This window comes from Aulostomus chinensis, chromosome 1 (genome assembly GCF_037954235.1).
Source record: "Aulostomus chinensis isolate RoL2024-O1b breed Wild chromosome 1, RoL_Achi_v1.0, whole genome shotgun sequence".
Classification (NCBI taxonomy): Eukaryota; Metazoa; Chordata; class Actinopteri; order Syngnathiformes; family Aulostomidae; genus Aulostomus; species Aulostomus chinensis.
The window spans coordinates 47,117,821-47,145,616 of record NC_141320.1 but is presented as its reverse complement, the minus strand read 5'-3'; the positions used below and the strand labels follow the sequence as shown (position 1 = coordinate 47,145,616).

General features: G+C 44.1%; 1 long non-coding RNA gene and 2 other non-coding genes across 3 annotated transcripts; all 3 read left to right on the top strand.

Moving 5' to 3' along the window:
* The first annotated feature begins 5,532 nt into the window (after positions 1-5,532).
* Positions 5,533-7,251, top strand: LOC147271941 (uncharacterized). Its single transcript, XR_015115820.1, has 3 exons — positions 5,533-5,719; positions 6,499-6,850; positions 6,971-7,251. It is a non-coding gene; the product is annotated as an uncharacterized LOC147271941 (long non-coding RNA).
* Positions 7,252-9,478: 2,227 nt separating this feature from the next.
* Positions 9,479-9,550, top strand: trnah-gug (transfer RNA histidin (anticodon GUG)). The gene has a single exon. It is a non-coding gene; the product is annotated as a tRNA-His (tRNA).
* A 15,549-nt stretch (positions 9,551-25,099) lies between these two features.
* trnaq-uug (transfer RNA glutamine (anticodon UUG)) lies at positions 25,100-25,171 on the top strand. The gene has a single exon. It is a non-coding gene; the product is annotated as a tRNA-Gln (tRNA).
* The last annotated feature ends 2,625 nt before the right edge of the window (positions 25,172-27,796 follow it).

Sequence of the window (27,796 nt, the reverse complement as noted above, 5' to 3'; positions counted from 1 at the left end):
AGGTTCGTAGCAACTCTCACTACATGACTGTAGCATCATTTTGAGCATAGTAGCAACGCTTACCACATCATTGTAGCATCATTTCTTAGGTTAGTAGCAACTCTCGTTACATCACTTTAGCATCATTTTGAAATAAGTAGCAACTCTCATTACATCACTGTAGCATCATTTCTTTGGTTAGTAGCAACTCTCATTACATCACTTTAGCATCATTTTGAAATAAGTAGCAACTCTCATTACATCACTTTAGCATCATTTTGAGATGAGTCGCAACTCTCATTGCATCACTTTAGCATCATTTTGAGGATAGTAGCAACGCTCACCACATCACTGTAGCATCATTTCTTAGGTTTGTAGCAACTCTCATTACATCACTTTAGCATCATTTTGAAATAAGTAGCAACTCTCATTACATCACTTTAGCATCATTTTGAGATGAGTAGCAACTCTCATTACATCACTTTAACATCATTTTGAGGATAGTAGCAACGCTCACCACATCACTGTAGCATCATTTCTTAGGTTAGTAGCAACTCTCATTACATCAGTTTCGCATCATTTTGAGATGAGTAACAACTCTCCCTACATCACTGTAGCGTCATTTCTTAGGTTCGTAGCAACTCTCATGACATCACCTTAGCATCATTTTGAAGTTCGTAGCAACTCTGACGACATCAATGTAAGCATCATTTTGAAGTTTTTAGCAACTCGCACCACATCACTGTCAGCATCATTTTGAGGTTTGTAGTTACTCTCACTACATGACTGCAGCATCATTTTGAGCATAGTGGCAACTCTCACCACATCACTGTAGCCTCATTTCTTTGGTAAGCAGCAACTCTCATTACATCACTTTAGAATAATTTTGAGATGAGTCGCAACTCTCACCACATCACTGTAAGCATCATTTTGAGTTTCGTCGCAACTCTCACTACATTACTGTCGCATCATTTCTTAGGTTTGTAGCAACTCTCATTACATCACTTTAGCATCATTTTGAAATAAGTAGCAACTCTCATTACATCACTTTAGCATCACTTTGAGATGAGTTGCAACTCTCACTACATAACTGTAGCATCATTTTGAGGATAGTAGCAACTCTCATTACATAACTGTAGCATCATTTCTTAGGTTAGTATCAACTCTCATAACATCACTTTCGCATCATTTTGAGATGAGTAGCAACTCTCCCTACATCACTGTAGCGTCATTTCTTACGTTCGTAGCAACTCTCATTACATCACCTTAGCATCATTTTGAAGTTCGTAGCAACTCTGACGAAATCAATGTAAGCATCATTTTGAGGTTAGTAGCAACTCTTACTAAATGACTGTCAGCATCACTTTGAGGTTATTCGAAACACTTACAACATTACTGTAAGCATCACTGAGTTTATGAGCAACTATCAGTACAACTCTTAGCAACTCTTACTACATTACTGTTGCATTATTTTGAGGTAAGTAGCAACTCTTACTACATGACAGTCAGCATCACTTTGAGGTTTGTCGAAACACTTACTACATTACTGTAAGCATCACTGAGTTGATTAGCAACTATCATGACATTATTGTTTGCATCATTTTGAGTTCATTAGCAATTCTTACTACATCACTGTCGCATTATTTTGAGGTTATTAGCAGGTCTTACTACATCACTGTTGCATTATTTTGAGGTTATCAGCAACTCTTACTACATTACTGTCAGCATCATTTTTAGTTCATTAGCAATTCTTACTACATCACTTTCCCATCATTTCAGATCATTCGCAATACTTTCTACATAACTGTCAGCATCATTTTAAGGTTATTCGAACTTTCACTCCATTACTGTTAGCATCATTTTGAGTTAAATAGCAATTCTTACGACATCACTGTCACATTATTTTGAGGTTATGAGCAACTCTTACTACATTACTCTCAGCATCATTTTTAGGTTACTCGCAACTCTAACCACATGACTTTCAGCATCACTTTGAGGTTATTCGAAACTTTCACTCCATTACTGTTAGCATCATTTTGAGTTCATTAGCAATTGTCGCATTATTTTGAAATTCGTAGCAACTCTTACTACTTTACTGTTGCATTATTTTGAGGTTCGTAGCAACTCTTACTACATTACTGTCAGCAACACTTTGAGGTTGTTCGAAACACTTACTACATTACTGTAAGCATCACTGAGTTAATTAGCAACTATCACTACATTACTGTTAACATCACTGAGTTTATTAGCAACTATCACTACATTACTGTTAACATCATTTTGAGTTTAATAACAATTCTTACTACATCACTGTAGCATCTTTTTGATGTTAGTTTCAACTCTTCCTACGTTACCGTCAGCATCATTTAGAGTTCATTAGCAATTCTTATGACATCACTTTCGCATCATTTTTAGATCATTAGCAATTCTTCTGACATCACTGTCGCATTATTTTGAGGTTACTCGCAACTCTAACCACATGACTTTCAGCATCACTTGGAGGTTATTCGAAACTTTCACTACATTACTGTTAGCATCATTTTGAGTTCATTAGCAATTCTTACTACATCGCTGTCGCATTATTTTGAGATCATGAGCAATTCTTCCGACATCACTGCTGCATTATTTTGAGATCATTAGCAATTCTTCCGACATCACTGCTGCATCATTTTGAGATCATTAGCAATTTTTACAACATCATTGTAGCATTATTTTGAGGTTATTAGCAACTCTTACTACATCACTGTCGCATTATTTTGAGATCATTTGCAATTCTTCCGACATCACTGCTGCATCATTTTGAGATCATTAGCAATTTTTACAACATCAGTGTAGCATTATTTTGAGGTTATTAGCAACTCTTACTACATCACTGTCGCATCATTTTGAGATCATTAGCACTTCTTCTGACATCACTGTCGCATCATTTTGAGTTTATTAGCAATTCTTACGACATCACTGTCGCATCATTTTGAGATCATTCGCAATTCTTCTGACATCACTGTCGCATTATTTTGAGGTTATTAGCAACTCTTACTACATTACTGTCGCATTATTTTGAGGTTCGTAGCAACTCTTACTACATGACTGTCAGCATCACTTTGAGGTTATTCGAAACTTTCACTCCATTACTGTTAGCATCATTTTGAGTTCATTAGCAATTCTTACTACATCACTGTAGCATTATTTTGAGGTTCGTAGTGTGGCAAGGCGAGTGGTGGAGAACAGTTGCCGACAACGCCAGCTGGGGGCTTTCACCCCAGGATATAAACAAAATTTCAAAATGACCAGGCTTCCATTTGAACAAAGGCACACAGTTCGAGAGATACAACAGGACAGGACCGTGATTTCCAATTATAAAAATACTTTTATTAGAAAAATTGTTTAAAATGAGCAACAGACTAAATGAATACCAATGGATATAATAAGGAGTGCAAGAGGAATTACCGTAAGGAAAAGGGGACAGGGCTGGGGCTTACCACGACAGCGGTAACGAAAAGGGGAGGGATCCAAAAAACTACACTGCACCCGTGACACAGCAAACCAAAAAATAATCATGAACAAGGAACCACCACCAGGGGGACCGCTGCCGCTCTGGGCCCTCAACACCTGTCAAAGAGAAGAAAAGAACACCATCAAAAACATGAAATCAAGGCAACCCTCACACACGAACTAAATATCACTACCACAAATAACCCAACAGAAACTGGTTTAAGTCCAAATGATCAAAATGGGGAGCAGAAGGCAATAATAATAATAATAATAATAATAATAAGGGTTCTAAACAATAAATCAGATGTAACCCACAAAAACTAACAGTAATAATTCAAAGAAAGAAATAACAAATAGAAAAGGAATAAACTCAAGTAATTAAGGAAATGTCTGCCCCTCTAATTAAAACCAGTCTCCAAGGGGGATGGCTCAGCGCCAATGAGGGTCGGGATGCCCTCTCTTGGCCCACGTTAAGGCTCTTATAAAGGCCGTAGTGCACGGCTTTAACTGCCGTTACTGGGAGCAGAGCCGTTATGAGCCGAATCAGCAAGAATCCAGACTGAAGACGAGGAGAAGAGAAGAAGAGGAAGAACCAAAACAGCAGCGAGGCTCACAGCGGCAATTGACGGCTGCGCACTGCAAAATAAACAAGCTAACCTAATTAAAATGTGGATGAAGGGCGTTACAGAATAACAAAAGCTAAGAATAAACATTTCCTACCGGAGAGCAGAATCGTGGCGTCAGACGAGGCAGGAGGAGGAAGCCCACAGCCCAGACTACACAAACGATGGCCGGGAGAGGATAATCAGAACACCACAGACCATCGGCAGCTTGATATGAAAGGCAGACAACTACGCGTCTTACCCCCAGAAAGCGCACCACTCACACACCGGCCAAAGGGAGACAGCCCAGCTCCCAGTAACACCACACCGCTGGACGGAGCAAAACTGGAGTAAACAGGGGGCCCAGGACACTGAATAATTGAGCAGAGCAAGCATGCACACCTTTGTTTGTAACCGATCTGCTGACCAGCGAGACGCCACCACGCACGGCTGTCGGCTCCGTAAAGGAGGGAGAGGAAGTGGAAAGGACGGAGAAGGGTCGGACCAGGTCTACTTCTAGGTGACCACTCACTATCGTCTGCCACACTGCCCCTCACGGTGGGGAGTGTAGCGCCATCCTGACACAACACTGACACACACACACACACACACACACACACACACACACACTCCCAGTCACTAACCCATATTGTCATCACTTAAACACCACTGGAGTATTGACAGAGATTCCACATGTTGGTCAACCAGAGAAGCTCCAACTGGTGAAGGTCATCCAACCCTGCATGAAGGTCAACCTGCATCATCTGCTGCTCCTTAGCAGGGACTTAGCTCCAATGGTAGAGTGCTAGCTTAGCATGTGAGAGGTAGAGGGATCCATGCCCTCATTCTCCAGAATACTTTAGCTTGTTCTGTTGATCAGAGGAGCTGCTGGGTGATGAATGCTGATGTTTGTCCACTGCTGTGATAAAGTGTCCCCTGTTACTGAGATGAGGATGAACACCTTCTCAGGTCAAAGCTGCAATGAAACCAGGGACTCTGAACCACACAGTGAAGGAGTTTGTCATCAAGATTTATGGCAGCTTTGAAACTTCCCACCATCTCCTGAATGTGGAGCAACTTGTCCTGCCAAAACTGTCCCCTCTTCCATTCTTAATAACACCTGTCCTGACTGGCAATCAAGCTGGGCTGCAGCAGTGAAAGCGCTGAATGCAGCCAGGATACACAATGACTCAGGCAACAGTTGAGACAGGGCAGGACAAAAAATGACCTCCTGATGGCGTTAGGAGTGATTCTTACAAGAACCAATCAATAAAAGTGGGTGGTGACCTGCTCATGTGACGCTTGTGTTGATGATTACTGGGTCTCCTCCATGCTCATTTATCATTAATGAATCCCTCTGAGTAAAACACCTGATGACTCCTGAGTTGTTTCACAAAATGTGTGTGTGTGTATGTGTGTGTGTGTGTGTGTGTGTGTGTGTGTGCAATAACTACAAGTTGTCTATGTATGAATCAAACAATTATTCATCAGTTGGATACATTGACAGTGGAAGTTCAGGTTTCCTGTAATTCAGTTTGCAGACAACACAGAAAACTGCCCCTGACCCCTCCCCTCATTCTGGAGGCTTTAACATGAAAATGAAAATGCTGACAGACACAAATGCAAATCAGGGTATTTGACCAGAGGTGACATATCTTTTAATGCTTTTGTTATATTTGTTATATATGTTCTGTATGGTTATGGTTGTTATGGAGTTTATGGTTATTATCTCTGTTTCTTGTGTCTTTGTCTTTGTTGTCCTCCCCTTCGTCCGTCTTGGATTTTTGACCCTGGTTGCAGGAAGCGTGTGACCTCAACTCCTTTTTCTGTGTTGCTGAACGTAGAGCCTTGCTTCATTGTGCTCGCTAAAGTGTGATCCTCCCTGCTAATTCCTTATTTCGTTGACTAATTACCCACCAAAAATTAATACCTTCTTGCTTTATTTGGCTGAAGTTTAAAAGACCATCATTCTAGTAGCAACAGTCTTTCTGCCTTGAAAACACGCTAAGCTAACAATGGCTTCTCCCTCTTGTTCTCCTCTCTCCTGCTCAGAGTGCCACATGTTTTGTTCCTCCTCTGCCTCCTTTAGTGATACTGATAGGTGTGTTAGATGTAGTTTTCTTGTTGTGTTGGAGGTGAGGCTTAGCGAGGTTGAATTGGACCTGCAGCGGCTCTGCACCAAAAGCTGCAAGAGCTAGCCAGCCCTCACTAGCTGGTGCAGACCAACTTAGCTTAGCGCCTAGCTTAGGCCCAACTAGCGCTCCCCCAGCAGCTCCCAAGCATCTGGGAGAGCGCCAAGAAAAGTTGGGCCTAAGCTAGGATGTGCTTGCTCATGAAGAATTGTTGGGTGTAAATTCATGCAGGAGTGTTGAACTGGACCTGTTCTACTTGTAAAGTGTAACTTTTGTTATTTGATGCTTTACAGGGTGATGACTTGACTTCATTGCAGCTTTGACCTGAGCAGGTGTTCATCCTCATCTCAGTAACAGGGTGACACTTTATCACACCAGTGGACAAACATCAGCATTCATCACCCAGCAGCTCCTCTGATCAACAGAACAAGCTAAAGTATTCTGGAGAATGAGGGCATCGATCCCTCTACCGCTCACATGCTAAGCTAGCACTCTACCATTTGAGCTAATTCCCCTGTTAAGAAGCACAGCAGATAATGGAGGTTGACCTTCATCATGGTTGAATGAGCATCACCAGTTGAAGCTTGTCTGGTTGACCAATGTAATGGAGACCCAGGGTTCCATGACATGAATGATGAATTGAAGGTAGCATTTGTCTTGGTATGAACAGTTTATGTAAATTAGAGGCACACACACATGTTAATGGTCAGGTTTATTGAATCAGCAAACAAGTGAAACATTTTCTATGCCATGTGTTCTGGGGAGGGACCTGAGAAGCACAGGGGGACCGGCCATCCTGCCTGTGGAAAATGAAGACCCCAGTGTCAGTCAGTGGTAATCACTGTGCAAGGCCTGGTATTTTGTGTTTGTCAAGTTTGTCTCATGTAAATGTGGCAGTTTCAGTCGTCACGGTCAGTCCTCACCTCTTCCTGGTGGTTTCCTTAAAGGGGTGGAGCCAAAAGGGGAGAGTGGCCCAAGGAAGCTCCTTAAGAGCTGTAGGTGCAAACCTTTGCTCCCAGATGGGGGAGGGGGTACAATCACAGGCGAGGTTCATTGATTGATAATGCATGTGGAAGTATGACTGAGTTGGTGTAGTAGTCTGGAATCATGTATATATTTAGTCAGGTTAAGTTGTTGCTGGTTTGATGTAAATATTGATTGTAGAGCATGGTTGTGGTCTCACCTCCACTCTATGGGCCATCCATCGTCATCTTCTGCTTATTCCTTACTAGTAAGGGTCACGGGGGGGGGGGGGGCTGGAGCCTATCCCAGCATCTACGGGCGAGAGGCGGGGTTCACCCTGGACAGGTCACCAGTCCATCGCAGGTCCAACACACAGACGAACAACCATTCACGCTCACGCCTGTCAATTTAGAGTATCAATCAGCCTCGTCCCCTAATGTCCATGTCTTTGGACTGTGGGAGGAAGCTGGAGTATCAGAGAGGACGCACGCAGGGACGGGGAGAACATGGAGACTCCACACAGAAAGATCCCGCGCCCGAGCCAGGACTCGAACCCGGAACCTTCTTGCTGTGAGGGCACAGTGCTGACCACTGCACCACCGTGCAGCCCCGCTCTATGGGCTGGTCTGTCTAATTTCCTGCAGCCAGGAGGGAATTAAAGGCAGTCAGGGGTTTTTAATTTAAGTTGATGGTGTCTCATGCAATCTCTTTCAATACTCCAGTGGTGGTTTAAGTGAAGAAAAACATGGGTTAGTCAGTAGGACTCTGTGTGTGTGTGTGTGTGTGTGTGTGTGTGTGTGTGTGTGTGTTTCCATGCAGACTTTCCCTTGTGACAACCGATTTGATTTGGAAACCATCTCATCTAAATCTCCTCTCCAAAAACCCTCTTCTTCAACTTTGTACCCAAGTTGTCTCCTCATCAGGCACCACAGTATCCAGTAGGTTCAGTTAAAACAGTCATCAGTGATTAATGTTCATGTTCAATGATGAGGTTTTGATTTATTCTTCTAGAATCATCTGAACAAACCCTCCTCAACACTGTGAAGCCTTCATCTGACAGGAGGAGTTTCTTTTCCCAGTGATTCCACTGACAGTGAAAAGCTACGTTCATCAGACTGGTCTGATAGGATCAACTACTGGTTGCTCTGGAGTGGAAACAGCAACCTGTCAGGAAACATTAGTCAGATCAAAGCCAAGATTAAAGCAAGAGCCTCCAGATCAAAGACAGAATTGATGATGATGTCATCAGGGGGGCTTTGATAGTGTCTTTATTTGTACCTGGAATTCTGTCTTTGATCTCAGGAGGACATGAAAGAAACACAACTGAGGAAAGTAGAGGAGAACATTCAGCTTCATTAGAAACACTTGAACTGTTGAACAGTAGAATTTGTTTGAAACAGTTTACAACACTGAGTGAAAGGATTGAAGAGGGGAGATTTTTGTATTTTCACTTTAATTCTAACTTTAAACTGGGCATGAACATTTTTAGTCGTTCATATTCTAACATACAGAGGAAGTCATGACATTCCCTTTTTTTAACCTGTCCTGTTCAGGAAATGGAAATGGAAATTTAGCTGCTATGTTGAATCAGAAAAACCTTCTGAAGTCTACTTTTGCTTCAGTCAGAAAGTGGACTGTTGTTAACTCTCACAATGGTTGGTGATTGTGGAGGAAGAAAGAATCCTTATGAACCTCTTTTTAACAGACACACATTTCTAAAGATGCAGGTTCATTTTATTTTTCTTCTTCTAGCAGAGGATGGTTTCGATCCATCGACCTCTGGGTTCCTCTGCGCCACTCTGCTCTACCATTGATTGAACAGTCCTTGTTTTAGGAGAGCATTCTCTGTCTTTGTCTCTGCCCTGCTCTCCAGCTCTCTTTCCCCTCATTTAGTCCTTGACATGATCCATGCTCTACAGCTCTGCGGGTGGAATGAAGACCTGCGTCTGCTCTGCCCGTGCCGTCCTTCGTCTCATCCTAAATTGTTTGACCCACCTTGAAAATGATCGGACTCGCTCCTGCTGAGCGTGCCAGGCGCTGCAGACAACACAACCAAACTGGCCCCGATCAGGATTTGACAGGCTGAAGTCGCGCCGAAATCTTTACAAAAAATCCATTTTTGTTACCCACGTGAAGATGGGTGGGAACATGCCCTAAAAACACCAAGAATAATATCCACCACCTTCTGAACGGGGCCTGGCCCGTCTCCTGCATCAGGGGCCGCCGCAGTCGCCCATCAGCTGTTCAACAGCTGTTCGCCGCAACACTCAATGAGACAAAGACATAGAAGCTCAAGCTGCTGTTGCGGAAGCCGTGATCGTATAGTGGTTAGTACTCTGTGTTGTGGCCGCAGCAACCCCGGTTCGAATCCGGGTCACGGCAGCATGAGATAAATTCCTTTGTGTGTATTGATGGACACAAGCCAAGCAGAAATTTCCCACAATGCAATAGGGCAGTGTTTGGTCAGTGTTGAGCAGGTGTCAGTCTGACAATGATGTCATATTATTGTGTCATCACTTGACCAGACCCAAAAGTAGGCTCAGGTATCAGTTTCTTCTCAATGCTAACGTCTGCTAGCTTAGTCTGCTACTTTGAAGGCTCTGCCTGCTCAAAGGTCCAGAACCCTGGATGTGGTGGTTCCTACCTGAACGTAGATTCTGTCAGCTCATGTTGTTAAATCAACTCACCAGGAACACCAGTAGATTTCAATGGACTGACAATGAGTCTCATTGAATGGTAAACATGTCAAATATGAAGTCATCACCTGAGGAGGTCTGCTGCTGGAATGAAGCTCCAGATATTCACAAGATATTCTAGATCTTAAGATAAAGCATTTTTATATTTGATTTATTGTTCATTAGCCTGCTTCACATTGTTTGATTTTATGTGTTGGATATAAATAGAACTTTGATCCACAACCTCCACAAACACTCTTGTCCAACTTTTGTGCCCAAATTTTCTCCTCCTGAGGCACCAAATCAAGTCAAGTCATTTTTATTTGTTAGAACCAAATCACAACAAAGTTCTCTCATGACTCTTTACTAGTAGAGCAGGTCCAGCACCAAACTGCTTCAATGAATCTACACCCAACAATTCTCCACCAGCAGCACATCCTGCAACAGTGGTGAGGAAAACCTTCCTTTTAACAGGCAGGAAGGTCGAGCAGATCCAGGATCAGTGGGGACGGACGTCTGCTTTGACCGGTTGTATGTAAAGCTCCATCAGATTGGAACAACCTTTCCTCCTCACTTGGGTCTCTCTCTTCCTTTCTCATCTTCAAATCATCAAGCATTTTCAAACATCTGCTCTTGTTTCTGATGCACCTCCCCTTTTCTCTCCAGGATTCACTCTCTACTTGTTCTTGTTTGTTCTCTGTACTGTAAATATGTGGATATTTGTGTATGAATATGCATTGTGTACTTTAATGGTGCATGGAAGCAGTATTTATTTAGATGGGTGTTTAAATGTATGCGTATGTGAACACAGGCCCACTCTTATTCTGCAGTGGGATCTCTGATCATACTTTGTAGAATACTGGATGGTGTGGGGGGGGGGGGGGGGGGGGCTTTGGGGAACATTGTTGGCCTGTACCTGGGTGTATGATATGTGTGTCCTTGTGTTGAAAATAGAATCTACTTTTATTATTGTTGTATTGTTGGTCATTATTTGTCAGGACCCCCTCCAAAATGAGATGGTGCATCTCAAGGGGCTGCCCTTGAAATCAAGAATCAAGAATGAAGGTGTCTGCTGGTCTTGGTGGACCCTCTGCTCCTCAAGCTGAGTCAACAGATTCCTGTGTTTCTTGAGTCATTGTGTATCCTGGCTGCATTCAGCGCTTTCACCGCTGCAGCCCAGCATGATTGCCAGTCAGGACAGGTGTTATTAAGAATGGTAGAGGGGACAGTTTTGGCAGGACAAGTTGCTCCACATTCAGGAGATGGTGGGAACTTTAAAAGCTGCCATAAATCTTGATAACAAACTCCTTCACTGTGTGGGAGGTTCAGAGTCCCTGGTTTGATTGCAGCTTTGACCTGAGCAGGTGTTCATCCTCATCTCAGTAACAGGGGGACACTTTATCACACCAGTGGACAAACATCAGCATTCATCACCCAGCAGCTCCTCTGATCAACAGAACAAGCTGAAGTATTCTGGAGAATGAGGGCATGGATCCCTCTACCTCTCACATGCTAAGCTAGCACTCTACCATTGGAGCTAAGTCCCTGCTAATGAGCACAGCAGATGATGCAGGTTGACCTTCATGCAGGGTTGAATGAGCGTCACCACTTGAAGCTTCTCATGTTCAACAAACCCTTGGGTTTGTTGAACCATCACAGGAGATTGGAACCCGTGCAGGTCTAGACCCATATTGAAGATGGTGGAGACAATTGACTGAATGAAAAGACTTGCCCAGACTCCTGCTCACTCTTCTGAACCGACCCCCATCTCTGTGTGGAGTAAACATCAGAGGAGGAGGGTGCAGGTTCTGCTTTGACCTCCTGACCTCCTGAGGTAAAGCAGTGGAGATGTTGAGCTTGAAGGAGTTGACGGCCTCCTTCATCTTCTCATTGGTTTGCTAAACTCAGCATCATGAAGTGTTGCTGAAATTCAACATGTCAGCTGAGGCCAGAGATTCCTGCGTTCCCTGAGTCCTTGAGTGTCGTCTCTGTTGTTTGAAAGCACAAAGCTGTTCCTGATGGTCCAGTGTGTCAGATTCTGGGCTCTCACAGCTGTAACTGGGGTTTGAGCTCCGTTAAGGGAATGGTTTTGTGGAGAGAACCAAGCAGAAGAATTGACAGTTTCAGCAGGAAAGGTGACCATTGCTCCACAACCTCAGTCCCAGGATTCATTCCTGCTTCACCCAGCATGGCCCTATGATCAACAGAAATGAACTGCCAGTGGAGGTCCTCAGTAATCCAGGTCATGGTTTCTCTAGATTGCTGTGTTGTAGTCAGAACACTTGCAAATATCAGCCTCTTTCCTCCATGATCTCTCATTCTTTCTGTTCTCTCCATTTCTCCTCTTCGTTTCTACTCCTTGCTGACTGTTGTTCCTCATTTGTGGCAGAGTTCAGTCAGTGGACCAGACATTTTGCCACTACACTGTCCATCATCAGGGCATTTAACATCCAGGACTGGCTCCCAGATCATGGCCATGACCTCATCCCCTGCACCAGTGGACAGTTCATCAAGGATGGCAAACATGTGGGTCTCAATTTCCCTTCATCTTTGTAGGTTGGTTACATTTCCTCTTTGTCTTTAATCCATCTTTAGTTGACATTTTTCTGTTGACCCAGTTTGTTGACTGTCAGGCTGTCTTACTTTTCAATGGCACAACAGCAGACAGCAAGAGGGTTGCTATGGTGCAGTTGGTAAAATCCCTATCTATGGTCTGCAGAAATATGCTGGGAGTTCTTTTTTATTATGAACCAGAATTCAAGGACTGACCAAGGACACCAAAGCTCAGAATTTAGAGATCAAAGAAAGAAATCAAAGACAGACCCTGAAGATCAGGAAATGGCACAGATCAATGAGATTCATGGATTCATCAGTGACGGTTTTCTTTGTTTCACGGTCACTTGTTGTCGTACTGGTGTGATGATGTCAGGCCCTTCACATTCAGTTCAAACAGACTCCAAAGTGTAGCTGTGATGCAGAGGGCAGCAGCCTTGTGCTTGGTTCCGTCATGGTTCTCTGCATTGTTAGCAAACTCACCAAAGACCTCCCTGAAAGCAGGATCATTTTCCCAGAGTGCTTTTTTAACCAAGTACCAATTTGTCCCTCTTTAAAAAAACAACAAACAAAGATGAGATCAGACTGAGATGGACGAGATGATATGGATGTGATTTATGGCTTTCAAACATCAAATATTCAATTTTTCTTCAGGGCTTTTGAGAGGTTCTGGGTAATGAATGAAAATTTAAGTTGGACAGAAACGACATGCGGGGTCACTGTGTGTGTTTACACGTGTGTGTATTTCTTGTTTTATTGTGTTGGAGACCATTTCCATCATCAACACTGATCAGGAGTCCCCGTCCTCATGGGGACCAAAGACCAGCCCTGATGCAGCGCAATGCAGTTTGTGAGTTCTTGCATGAATTTCAGAGTCAAGGTCTGGATTGAGTTTAGTTTCAAATAAAGATTAAGATTCAGTTGGTTAAGATTAAGATTAAGATTAAGGTTAGGCTGCACATAGAATGAAGTTGATCAAATGTTCTCATAAGAATAGCTGGGCACACCTGAGTGTGTTTACATGCAGACTTCCTCTTGTGACAACTGATGTCATTGGAAACCATCTTGAGGACATTTTGAGAAAGTTCAATCTTTTAGCTGCAGTTACAGTGACTTACAACACTGCAACAACAACAAAAAACACCCTCCACAAACACTCTTGTCCAACATTTGTGCCCAAATTTTCTCCTCATGAGGCATCAAATCACTACAAAAACAGCCATTAAATTGATCTGGTTGGCACTGGTATTTGTTCTTGCTGCAGCTCAGGAGTGATTCAGGAGAAGAGTTTCAGAACAGCCAAGGTTGGGGACTGGAATTTTGAAGTTTCACCATGAACCAAACAACCTTGGGAGGTAAAACCTCCAATCATAGCCACTCAGATGCAGCAACAGAAGAAGCTGTCATCTACCCTGACAGTCAGAGCATCAAGTCAAGAAAACATCAACTATCTTGTATGTGGAGTCTGGATTCTTTTCTAGAATGTGACGGCAATGACAGTCCTGCCAAGTGACATCACTGACATGACTGGATGACTTCAGTCACGTGACTGGATGACTTCAGTCACGTGACTGGATGACTTCAGTCACATGACTGGATGACCTGAATGAATAGGAAATCAAATATAAAAATGCTTTATTTTAAGATCTAGAATATCTTGTGAATATCTGGAGCTTCATTCCAGCAGCAGACCTCCTCAGGTGATGACTTCATATTTGACATGTTTACCATTCAATGAGACTCATTGTCAGTCCATTGAAATCTACTGGTGTTCCTGGTGAGTTGATTTAACAACATGAGCTGACAGAATCTACGTTCAGGTAGGAACCACCACATCCAGGGGTCTGGACCTTTGAGCAGGAAGAGCTATCAAAGTAGCAGACTAAGCTAGCAGACGTTAGCATTGAGAAGAAACTGATACCTGAGTCTACTTTTGGGTCTGGACCTTTGAGCAGGCAGAGCCATCAAAGTAGCAGACTAAGCTAGCAGACATTAGCATTGAGAAGAAACTGATACCTGAGCCTACTTTTGGGTCTGGTCAAGTGATGACACAATAATATGACATCATTGTCAGACTGACACCTGCTCAACACTGACCAAACACCACCCTATTGCATTGTGGGAAGTTTCTGCTTGGCTTGTGTCCATCAATACACACAAAGGAATTTGTCTCATGTTGCCGTGACCGGGATTTGAACCGGGGTTGCTGCGGCCACAACACAGAGTACTAACCACTATACGATCACGGCCTCCTCAACAGCAGCTTGAGCTTCTATGTCTTTGTCTCATTGAGTGTTAGGGCGAACAGCTGTTGAACAGCTGAGGCGCGACTGCAGCGGCCCCTGATGCAGGAGACGGGCCAGGCCCCGTTCAGAAGGTGGTGGATATTATTCTTGGTGTTTTTAGGGCATGTTTCGGCCTGTCAAATCCTGATCGGGGCCAGTTTGGTTGTGTTGTCTGCAGCACCTGGCGCGCTCAGCGGGAGCGAGTCCGATCATTATAAAGGTGGGTCAAACAATTTAGGTTTAGACGAAGGACGGCACGGGCAGAGCAGACGCAGTTCTTCATTCCACCCGCAGAGCTGTAGAGCATGGATCATGTCAAGGACTAAATGAGGGGAAAGAGAGCAGGAGAGCAGGGGAGCAGGGGAGCAGGAGAGCAGGGCAGAGACAAAGACAGAGAATGCTCTCCTAAAACAAGACCTGTTCAGTCAATGGTAGAGCGGAAGGGTGCTGGGCCCAGAACCCAGAGGTCGATGGATCGAAACCATCCTCTCATAAAAGAACAAAATAAAATGAACCTTAGAAATGTGTGTCTGTTAAAAAGAGGTTCATAAGGATTCTCTCTTCCTCCACAATCACCAACCATTGTGAGAGTTAACAACAGTCCACTTTCTGACTGAAGCAAAAGTAGACTTCATAAGGTTTTTCTGATTCACCATAGCAGCTAAATTTCCATTTCCTGAACAGGACAGGTTAAAAAAAAGGGAATGACATGACTTCCTCTGTATATTAGAATATGAATGACTAAAAATGTTCACACCCAGTTTTAAGTTAGAATTAAACTGGAAATACCAAAATCTTCCCTCTTCAATCCTGTCACTCAGTGTTGTAAACTGTTTCAAACAAATTCTACTGTTCAACAGTTCAAGTGTTTCTAATGAAGCTGAATGTTCTCCTCTGCTTTCCTCAATTGGGTTTCTTTCATGTCCTCCTGAAATCAAAGACAGAATTCTAGGTACAAATAAATATACTATCAAAGCCCCCTGATGACATCATCATCAATTCTGACTTTGATCTGGAGGCTCTTGCTTTAATCTTGGCTTTGATCTTACTAATGTTTCCTGACAGGTTGCTGTTTCCACTCCAGAGCAACCAGTAGTTGATCCTATCAGACCAGTCAGATGAACGAAGCTTTTCACTTTACCAGTGGAAAATCTGGGAAAAGAAACTCCTCCTGTCAGATGAAGGCTTCACTGTGTTGAGGAGGGTTTGTTCAGATGATTCTAGAAGAATAAATCAAAACCTCATCATTGAACATGAACATTAATCACTGATGACTGTTTTAACTGAACCTACTGGATACTGTGGTGCCTGATGAGGAGACAACTTGGGTACAAAGTTGAAGAAGAGGGTTTTTGGAGAGGAGATTTAGATGAGATGGTTTCCAAATCAAATCGGTTGTCACAAGGGAAAGTCTGCATGGAAACACACACACACACACACACACACACACACAGAGTCCTACTGACTAACCCATGTTTTTCTTCACTTAAACCACCACTGGAGTATTGAAAGAGATTGCATGAGACACCATCAACTTAAATTAAAAACCCCTGACTGCCTTTAATTCCCTCCTGGCTGCAGGAAATTAGACAGACCAGCCCCTAGAGCGGGGCTGCACGGTGGTGCCGTGGTTAGCACTGTGCCCTCACAGCAAGAAGGTTCCGGGTTCGAGTCCTGGCTCGGGCGCGGGATCTTTCTGTGTGGAGTCTCCATGTTCTCCCCGTCCCTGCGTGCGTCCTCTCTGATACTCCAGCTTCCTCCCACAGTCCAAAGACATGCAATTTGGGGACGAGGCTGATTGGATTCTCTAAATTGACCGTAGATGTGAGTGTGAATGGTTGTTTGTCTCTGTGTGTTGGCCCTGCCATGGACTGGCGACCTGTCCAGGGTGAACACCGCCTCTCGCCCGTAGATGCTGGGATAGGCTCCAGCCCCCCTGCGACCCTTACTAGTAAGAAATAAGCAGAAGATGACGATGGATGGCCCATAGAGTGGAGGTGAGACCACAACCATGCTCCACAATCAATATTTACATCAAACCAGCACCATCTCAATAACATAACCTGACTAAATATATACATGATTCCAGACTACTACACCAACTCAATAATACATCCACATGCATAATCATTCAATGAACCTTGCCTGTGATTGTACCCCCTCCCCCATCTGGGAGCAAAGGTTTGCATCTACAGCTCTTAAGGAGCTTCCTTGGGCCACTCTCCCCTTTTGGCTCCACCCCCTTTAAGGAAACCACCAGGAAGAGGTGAGGACTGACCGTGACGACTGAAACTGCCACATTTACATGAGACAAACTAGATCAACACTAAATACCAGGCCTTGCACTGTGATTCCCACTGACTGACACTGGGGTCTTCATTTTCCACAGGCAGGATGTGCTATCCAGGTCCCTCCCTGGAACATATGGCAGAGAAAATGTTTCACTTGTTTGCTGATTCAATAAACCTGACCATTAACATGTGTGTGTGCCTCTAATTTACATAAACTGTTCATACCAAGACAAATGCTACCTTCAATTCATCATTCATGTCATGGAACCCTTGGTCTCCATTACATTGGTCAACCAGAGAAGCTTCAACTGGTGACGCTCATTCAACCCTGCATGAAGGTCAACCTGCATTATCTGCTGTGCTCCTTAACAGGGGAATTAGCTCAAATGGTAGAGGGATCGATGCCCTCATTCTCCAGAATACTTTAGCTTGTTCTGTTGATCAGAGGAGCTGCTGGGTGATGAATGCTGATGTTTGTCCACTGCTGTGATAAAGTGTCACCCTGTTACTGAGATGAGGATGAACACCTGCTCAGTTCAAAGCTGCAATGAAGTCAAGTCATAACCCTGTAAAGCACCAAATAACAAAAGTTACACTTTACAAGTAGAACAGGTCCAGTTCCACACTCCTTAAATGAATTTACACCCAACTATTCTTCATGAGCAAGCACATCCTAGCTTAGGCCCAACTTTTCTTGGCGCTCTCCCAGATGCTTGGGAGCTGCTGGGGGAGCGCTAGTTGGGCCTAAGCTAGGAGCTAAGCTAAGGTGGTCTGCACCAGCTAATGAGGGCTGGCTAGCTCTTGCAGCTTTTGGTGCTGAGCCGCTGCAGGTCCAATGCAACATCGCTAAGCCTCACCTCCAACACAACAAAAAAACTACATTTAACACACTTATCAGTATCACTAAAGGAGGCAGAGGAGGAACAAAACATGTGGCACTCTGAGCAGGAGAGAGGAGAACAAGAGGGAGAAGCCATCGTTAGCTTAGCGTGTTTACAAGGCAGAAAGACTGTTGCTACAAGAATGATGGTCTTTTAAACTTCAGCCAAATAAAGCAATTAGGTATTAATTTTTGGTGGGTAATTAGTCAAGGAAATAAGGAATTAGCAGGGAGGATCACACTTTAGCTAGCACAATGAAGCAAGGCTCTACGTTCAGCAACACAGAAAAAGGAGTTGAGGTCACATGCTTCCTGCAACCAAGGTCAAAAATCCAGGACGGACGAAGGGGAGGACAACAAAGACAAAGACACAAGAAACAGAGATAATAACCTTAAACTCCATAACAACCATAACACATATTGCCCACACACACACACACATACACACACACACACATTTTGTGAAACAACTCAGGAGTTATCAGGTGTTTTACTCAGAGGGATTCATTCATGATAAATGAGCATGGAGGAGACCCAGTAATCATCAACACAAGCGTCACATGAGCAGGTCACCACCCACTTTTATTGATTGGTTCTTGTAAGAATCACTCCTAACGCCATCAGGAGGTCATTTTTTGTCCTGCCCTGTCTCAACTGTTGGAGCACAACTACAGCCTGAACTCTGCCACTACCTTATCCCTCCCTTCCAACCTCATACAGACCCACTATCTGGACTAGCCTGACCCCCCTGACCCTCATCAGTCACTCGTTGTGCCTCACACTGGAGGGAATAGGAGCGTCTGTGAGCTCTGACTGTTGGGATGCACATCCATGTGATGGAAGAGCTGTTTTAAACAGGGAATCATTTGATCTCTTGACCTGTGTGGGCAGGTACAGAGGGACAATTCCATCATGAACAATAATATTACTAAACAAATGGGTCTTTAGCTTCTTTCTGAAGGTGTCCTCAGCGTCCTCATGTCCAGTGGGAGAGCATTCCAGAGTCTAGGAGCTGCAACCTGGAACGTTCACTCTCCTTCAGTGAGGCTGAATCCCTGTGGTCAGGGAGGATAAGGGACCCCACAGGTATCACTAAAGTGCTTTAGACTGCAAAGCACTCAGCTAATCAAGCTGGGATCAACTTCTGTGGTGATCAAGGTATCATCATATATAACAAACAAAGAAAACAGAGTTGAGGAAAAGCACACAAAGAAGAAACTGTGAACATAAGCAGAGCATCTTCTACACCAGATGTCACACGGCTCAGTAGACCTCTGGTTTGACCCGTAGCAGGTCCAGTCTCCAGGGTGCCCCCATCATTCTGCTTTTCAGTTGAAGGACATGCAGCAGAATCCCATCGCTCCTCTGCAGAAGAACATGTGAGAGCGTCTGCTTGCTCTTCTCTGGCTGGACGTAGTGGAGAGTCTGCTTGCTCTTCTCTGGCTGGACGTAGGGGAGAGTCTGTTTGCTCCTCTCTGGCTGGACATAGGGGAGAGTCTTTTTGCTCTTCTCTGGCTGGACGTAGGGGAGAGTCTGTTTGCTCTTCTCTGGCTGGACGTAGGGGAGAGTCTGCTTGCTCTTCTCTGGCTGGACGTAGGGGAGAGTCTGCTTGCTCTTCTCTGGCTGGACGTAGGGGAGAGTCTGTTTGCTCTTCTCTGGCTGGACGTAGGGGAGAGTCTGTTTGCTCTTCTCTGGCTGGACGTAGGGGAGAGTCTGCTTGCTCTTCTCTGACTGGATGTAGGGGAGAGTCTGTTTTCTCTTCTCTGGCTGGACGTAGGGGAGAGTCTGCTTGCTCTTCTCTGGCTGGACGTAGGGGAGAGTCTTTTTGCTCTTCAGAAGTTTGCTGGACCTTCGCTTGAAGGTCATGATTTTCCTCTTTCAAACAGCTTTTTAAATCATGAAGATTTCCCAGGTTTTCACTCTGAGCACTGTTCCTTTTCTTCTTTTGTGTTCTCACTGCACATAGAAGACTCTGAACTTCACCGTTCAGACTGCCAGTCTTTGTGGGGTCCTGGTCCTTCCTTGATTCAAGGTGGGCCAACTCAGCAGTGAAGGTCTCTGTCTCCTGAGATGCAGTAGAAACTCGTCTCCTCAAACATCCATTTTCTGCCTCTCTCTCCTCACTCTGGGATCTCAGCTGTTCAAGAGTCGTCTTCTTCTCAGGGAGTTCTTCTCTCATTTTGTTCTTCTCTGCCTGGATGGAGTTTAGCTCACACTTGAGGTCACACTTCTCCTTGTAAACCATCTTCACCTCAAGCTGAAGATTGTGGACTTGTGTGTTCAGGTCTCTGATCTGAGTCTGGTTCTCCTCCCTCACAGATTCAAGGTTGCCCACCATGGCAGACATGTTCTCTACCAGCTGATATGCAATGATCTTCTCTTGTCCAAGACTAGAAACCTGTCCCCACAAATTCTGGTTTTCTGTCCATCTCTTGTCACACAGAGACTGAAGCTGATCAAGTGCACTTTTCTTCTCAGTCAGGTCTTCCTCAAGACATTTCATCTCCACCTGTTCACTCTCCCTCAGAGACTGAACGTGGGTCAGCTCTTTTCTGAGCTCATTGTTCTCTCCATCAACCTTCCTCCCCTCACACTGAAGACTGTGGACTGTTGCGTTCAGATCTTCTATCTGAGTCTGGTTCTTGTCCTGGACCGTTTTGAGGTTGGCCACCACAGCAGTGAGGTTCTGGAGCTCCTGGATTGCTCTTTTATTCTCACGTTCAAGAGTAGAAACTTGTTCCCTCAAATTCTGGTTTTCTGCCTGTGTGTTGTCACTCAGAGACTGAAGCTGCTCAAGTGCAGCTTTCTTCTCAGTCAGGTCCTCCTGTTCTGTCAGCCTGAGAGATGGAGGAGCAGGATCACATTGACCAGGATCATTCAGTGGATAAATACCGCTCCTACTGAGATCCACCAGATCTCTGAATGCTCCAACTATACAATCCAATAGCCTTCTGTCCTGGGTTGATCTGAAGATCTTGAGCCATACTAAATCTCCTGGAACTGTCAAGTGTTTAAAGAGCAAAACTGCCCCATAAATGTGGAGTCTGGATTCTTTTCTCGAAGGAGATGGCAATGACAGTCCTGCAGAGTGACATCACTGACATGAATGGATGACTTCAGTCACATGACTGGATGACTTCAGTCATGTGACTGGATGACTTCAGTCACATGACTGGATGACAGTGTAGATACCAATGTAGAGGTTGGGGAAATAGTCTCTGAGAATCCAGCTTGAAGCCACGCATTCCTTGTTTTTGAAAAACCCAAACAGCGACCATCAGTCTCCCTCAAATCCTGTACTTGGTTCAATGTTGCTGTTCCATTTTGCAGCAACAGGTGTCGCTGTGATACCAGGTTCAGTTCAAGATTCCCAAGTCCAGCTCATGTTGGTGACCTCAGTGGCAGGTAAAATGGTGCTTCAGTGGATCATGTGATCAACTCATGTGTGTCCTCACTGCTCCACAGGTCTGTCAAATGTTCTGTAAAATAGTTGGACCCAGCAGAGCTGCTAGATTAGGAGTTGATGGAGTCGTTGCAGATACCAGGGTCCAAAGTCCAGCTTGAACCTGGTTTGTGCAGTTCTTTGTCAAGCTAGCAGCCATTCTTTTCACTGCCAAGCTAAAGTGACTTCTGTCAACAAAGGTCAACATAGAAAAGGATATTTCTACTGTCAGTTTAAGATTTTGATCAAACTCCTTTTTCAGAGCTGGAACCTTCCTCTTGGGTCAGCTTTCTGTTCCCATCTCTATGGTAACGGTCAGTTTTGACCCACGTCTTCAATCAGCTGTCAAATAAACTAAAAACAATTTTCTATCCTCCAAGTTGTTTCCATCTCTTGGTGACCTTGTTAGGCTTCCTTATCCATGGAAATATTGGTTTGAATATTTAGTTGTTGGCCTCTGGACCTTTTTTTAGTCACTAAATCTTCAATTTCAGTTAAAAAAAATGGCAAAAAGAACCTCAAGAAAATCCTAGAAATAAACCAAAGGTTGTTGTGTTTCCTGACCGTTACTGAGAGTGTTAGAACACATCTCTGACATGGACTGGTTTGATTTAGTATTCATTTTAATATCATTAACTATTGGAACATCCATGGTGTTATGGGTCAGTTTAGACCCTCATATATTTACTTCAAGAAATATGGCAAAAAAGTCTCTTTTTTAGCTACAGAACTTTAATACAAACACAAAATGAAAAGCAGAACAAGCCAGAACCCAAAATATGGATTTGCAAGGTCAACAAACAACAACCAGTCAAGCAAACCAAACCAACAGAAACCAGTTACTGGTTCAAAACCAGGAAAAAACAAAAACAGAGTAAGAGTCGTTTAAAGTTCAGATGCTTGTGTGTCACTTCTGTGTGTTCTTTCCAGAGATGTTCCTGCAGTTGAAGCACCATCCGTCCGTCCTGCTGTCCTGACTGCTAGGGCAGTCCTGACCCTCTTTCGTCTTGAACCAGGTCCTGAGGGGGTTGTGGCTGTGGCTGTTCTGGTTGGTGTTGAGGCAGGGCTGCTGGGGAGGACGCTGGTGTGGATGCTCTCTGTGTTGCTGATGGCATGGATGGAGTGCTGCTGAGCTCTGCAGCTGTCTGAGCAAGGCTGCAGCGTCTGGGTCTCGGGGCGTCCGTTCCCTTCCCTCAGTGTGTGGCTTGACCAGGGAACTTCCCAGCTCCTCCACAAACATTCTCCTCTTGCTCTTCTTGGTTGAGCTCCACTCCTGGTGGATGTTGGTCCACAACACCAATGTTTCTATGCAGACTCATCAAGGATGCTGCAAAACACAAGAATCCACCACAAGACTTTCTCTTCAACCATGTTGAGGTCTTCATGGCTGTGATGATGCAGGTTCTCTTTCTTATTTTCTTCTTAAAAAAGTCAGTCGTTTCATGTTAAATAATTAATGTTATATTAAAAAAGTTGATCACCTTTTATTAATTACTGTATTCTGTTTTGTTCCAGTGTTGATGATCTAAACCTGATATTTAGAAAAGCAGACAGCACAAAAACAGAAAATGCCACCATATCATTGAAATTTTCTTTCATGCATCTGAATGTGTAGACTCTTTTTGCAGAAGCCCCTCCCCTCTGTAGGGCTGGTGGTGCAATGGACAACGCGTCTGACTTTGAATCAGAAGATTCTAGGTTCAACTCCTGGCTCAGTTCAAACTTCATAAACAAAAGCTTTCACACCTGAAGTGAGAACCAGTGATCAAAGTCACTGAAGTCCTCCCAGGTTTCCTCCTTGTCTGCTGTCAACATGAACACATGAATGATCCTGCTACCTCTCATGTTAAGCTGCACTTGACAGTGACAGCAGGAGAACAAAAATCCCAGTGTGTCATCAACATTTCCTGTCAATCAATGATAGAAGCTGTTGAATTTCTGGATCAGAACAAGGAGAAAGGAGCCCCAATGAAAGAGTGATGGTTCTTGATTCTGATTTTGTTCTTCACTCCTACACCAGAGAGTGAAAGTGAGGGCTGGCTGGGACCAACTGCCTGCTTCAGAGTGGGAGGAGCCTCAGGACTTTCCAGTGAGAGCTGCAAACTTCCACCAGCGCCCAGTGCCAGCAGGTCTTCATGATGGAGCTGAGAAGAACACAACAACACCAGAGCACTGGAGAGGAGCACAACACTTCTTTGCTTCCTGGCCACTCTCATGTCTGTCTGTCCATCTGGAGCTGGGGGGAGGAGCTTCACATGTTTTTCTTTTTTTAAAAAGGGAATGACATGACTTCCTCTGTATGTTAGTATATGAACTACTAAAAATGTTCATCCCCAGTTTAAAGTTAGAATTAAATTTAAAGTAGAAAAATCTCCCCTCTTCAATCCTGTCTCTCAGTGTTGTAAACTGTTTCAAACAAATTCTACTGTTCAACAGTTCAAGAGTTTCTAATGAAGCTGAATGTTCTCCTCTACTTTCCTCAATTGGGTTTCTTTCATGTCCTCCTGACATCAAAGACAGAATTCTAGGTACATATAAAGACACTATCAAAGCCTCGTGATGACATCATCATCAATTCTGTCTTTGATCTGTGTCTGTCCAGCCGGTCCTGAGTGGATCCAACAGTTTCCCATGGGTGACTCTGTCGTGGTCTCTCTCCTGCTGTCTCCAACTCTCAGAGCGCTTCTACTGGTTTCTCTCCATCGTCCCTGTTGCTAGGCAGAGCACTGGTGAGGACTGAGGCCAGTGATGTCATCACCTCCAGCTGAGACCTGCCAGGTGGTCCTGCTTCATTCGACTCTGCTGCCTCTGCCACTGCCCTGACTGGTGAGGCTGACAGCAGGTTCTCTCTCATCTAAACTCTCTGTTTACAATGGAGGCTGAAATCCTTGTGGTTGGTGGTTCAATCATCAGGTCTGTTGAACTCCCAGGTGCCATCACCTGCTGTCTTCCTGGTGCCAAAGTTGTGGACATTATTGAACGTCTCCAGGACTCATCGATCTCCACCCCTCAGCTCACATCCTGATTATACAGGTGTGTGTGAATGACATCACGAAGAGGCAGCCAATCATACTTCATGACCAGCTTGAGTCTCTTGCTAGTTCAAATCAGAGTCTGGGTAAATTCTGTGTTTTTTCTGGCTCCATCTCTGCTCCTTCCAGAAGCAGGGAGCATTTCAGCCTCTTTCCAGTCTGCATGAATGCTGAAAGGCTTCTGTACTGTTTGGCTTTGCTGTTCCCTGCAGCTTGGACATCAGATTAGAACGAACCACACTCACGAACTCACCTGTTCTTAACCACTGAGAGCTGATTGGGTTAAACATGGAAAAATACTGACTCACTATGAGGATGTTCTCCTGCCCTGTGTGGGTGGAGCCAAGAGAGTAAAAAGACTGTGAGACCCAGAAATCAGGGCTTCTTCTCCTCCAGCTTAAGGTGGTCAGACTGAAGTCTCAGCTCTGACTCTGGATCTGTTCTCTGTGTGCCAACATAAATGTGATTGGACCAGAGAAGTTGATGAGGATTTTGTTAACCTGAACCATGACAGAAAATTGTTTTAGTTTATTTGACAGCTGATTGAAGACTTGAGTCAAAACTGACCGTTAACATAGAGATGGGAACATGAAGCTGACACAAGAGGAAGGTTCCAGCTATGAAAAAGGAGTCTGCAACCATTAACAGGAATGAGCGGAAGACAATGGATGAATGGATGGATGTTTGTGAAAATTAAAACCAGACAACCACTGCAGTCCCTCCTACATGATAAGCGCCATAATTTTTCTCACTCATGTCTTTTTTTTTAGACTGGTTCCATGGTGTAATGGTTAGCACTCTGGACTTTGAATCCAGTGATCCGAGTTCAAATCTCGGTGGAGCCTCCAGCAGGTCTCTGACGGACTTTGAAAGAGGAATTGGATTTTTCTATGGCCAACTCCTGCTACTTGGCTGTGGCTGGTTGGGAGGAGGCTCAGGCCCTAACAACGCTGCCACCACCTTCAATTAAGACCTCAGTTTTGTCCTGGTTGAGCTGGAGAAAGTTCTCTGTCACCATGACAGGTAAATGGACATCAACTGGTCCTGAGTCATCAGGAGACACGGCGATGTGAAAAGGAAAGAATCGCTGCAAGCTTGACAAATAACTGGCACAAACCAGGTTCAAGCCTGGACTTTGGACACTGGTATCTCCCATCAACTCCTAATCTAGCATCTCTGCTGAGGGTCCAACTATTTTACAGAACATTTGAGCATCACAACACTTAGCAGGACCTTCAAGTTGGATTCTCAGAGATTATTTCCCCAACCACTACATTGGCATCTACACTGCCCAGATAGCAGGAGTCTTTGGGCCAGATCCGTTTGAAAGCTTCCTGATCCGGCTGTGGTGCACACATGACGGTTGTGGCCCACACATGAAATACAGGTTTTAACCCGAAAGCTCCAAAATCCAAGGTGAAATAACAATGTGTGGAACTAACTGGATTCGGTCCGAACATCCGAAGGTGCCAAATACTAAAGTAAAATCAGAACTGGACCAATCCTGGGTCTGTTGTGTTGCTGATCTGCAATCGGGATGCGGGCCGTTTTTGGGCCATCGTGCGTCTAGACACTGTTTGTGTTCAAAGTTAAAGTCCCACAATAAGAAGTAGCTGAATCTGACAGGTGAAGGTTTGGAACTACAAGATGGTGATGTTTCCTTGACTTGATGCTCTGACTGTCAGGGTAGATGACAGCTTCTTCTGCTGCTGCATCTTAGTGGCTAAGATTTGTGTCCAACCAGATCAACTTAAAGAGCTTCAACAGACAAACTGTCCAGTTTAACAACAAATACCAGTCAGTAGGGCTGAGTATCGATTCAGATTTTCCTAATCGATTTGATTCGATTTTCCGAGGTCCGATTCAATTCAGTTCACGATTCAATTCGATATCCATTTATTTATTTATTTAAACCTGACCAAGTGACTGACAACACAAAAAAATGAATGAATATAAATCAAATTAAAATAAATTACAAGATAGACAATGTAAATTATGTATATGTATATTTGAAACATACAATGTAAACTGAAAAACACCATCAGACAAGTGGTGACATTCCATCTTGTTTTCCAGGCATTCTGAACTTCCTGTTTGGGTTTGGTTTGTTTTTCATTCATGCAAAAAAGAAAAGTATTTACAAGTCTAAACAGCTCTGAATTACTCCTTAAAGGGTTTTCTTGACACACGAATGAAAAAGATCTTGCAAACTTCTGAACAATAATCACAAACCTAAGTCCATAAAACTTCAAGACCTGTCATCCCTTTTCTTACTTGTTGGAGAGAGTAAGATTTTTCTGCATGAAAAGGAGTTGATCAACATGTTGAGGAGTAAGGCAGCTCCTTTTTGCCGTCACAACATCCCCAGTGGTGGAAAAAACCCGCTCGGACGGGACACTGGTACCAGGTACACAAAGGTACCGTTTTACTTGGTGGGCCAATAGGGGATCCTGCTTTGCATGTGTTCTCAACCAGTTGAGAGGATTCTCAGAGAGTGGAATGGGTGTTACTTCCCTGTATATTTTGATTTCATCCTGGGCCTTTTCAAATACAGTTTTCTGTGTAACTGTCTCTTTCCGCATGTAGGCTGACCCTAGGAGAGACATCAGCGCAGAGGATTCCTTTGGTCTCTTTGGTGGAGCAACATCTTCAACGGGATCAGGCACAGCTTCTTCTTTTCCACCAAAAGCAGATGTTTGCTGTTTGAAAATAGCAAGAAAATGATCTGGAAAGTCACTTGGAACACAATTCAAAATACAACTGCTTAATATTAAAATAATGAAGACAAATTAAATTTGAGTTGAATACAGTAAAGTACAAAAACTGTAGGAAATACGTTTTTTTTGGTGTCAATAACTTACATTAGAAGCCTCCGCCTGTGCCACAACAGAAGCTTCAGTCACCAGTCGGGAGAATGTGTGGTTCCAGGCCTCATCAGACAAGAAAGGCAGAGCCTTGAAACGAGGGTCTGACGCTGAAGCAACATAGAGCCTGTCCTTCAAGGCACGAACCTTGAAAAGATATATTTGATCACTTAAATATAATTTAATTGGAAATTAACGTGCATGAATACACACGCATTCACCTACATACTTTTTAAGCTTACCTTGAATTGAGGTTGTTGTCTGCTGCTGTCCTGACCTCTTTGATGACTGTTGAATCCTGGGGGACACAAAGCATCTCTTCCAACAGTTGTGCATGCAAGGGTGCAATGATGGACAGAGTCGGGGATTTTTCCTCAGACGTGGCAAGAGTGGCTGCTTTCAGTGGCTGAAGGGCTTTGACCACATCCTCTGCTACTCTTTCGTCCACTACTGTCAACGTGCAGACATCTTTCTCGTTTCTGCGTACTTCAGGTGACAGCAGAGCTGCTGAGATGGCTGGTTGCTGCTGGAGGAAACGGTCCAGCATCTCCAGTGAGCTATTCCAACGTGTCACCACGTCAATCACCATCTTGTGCTCAGGAAGCT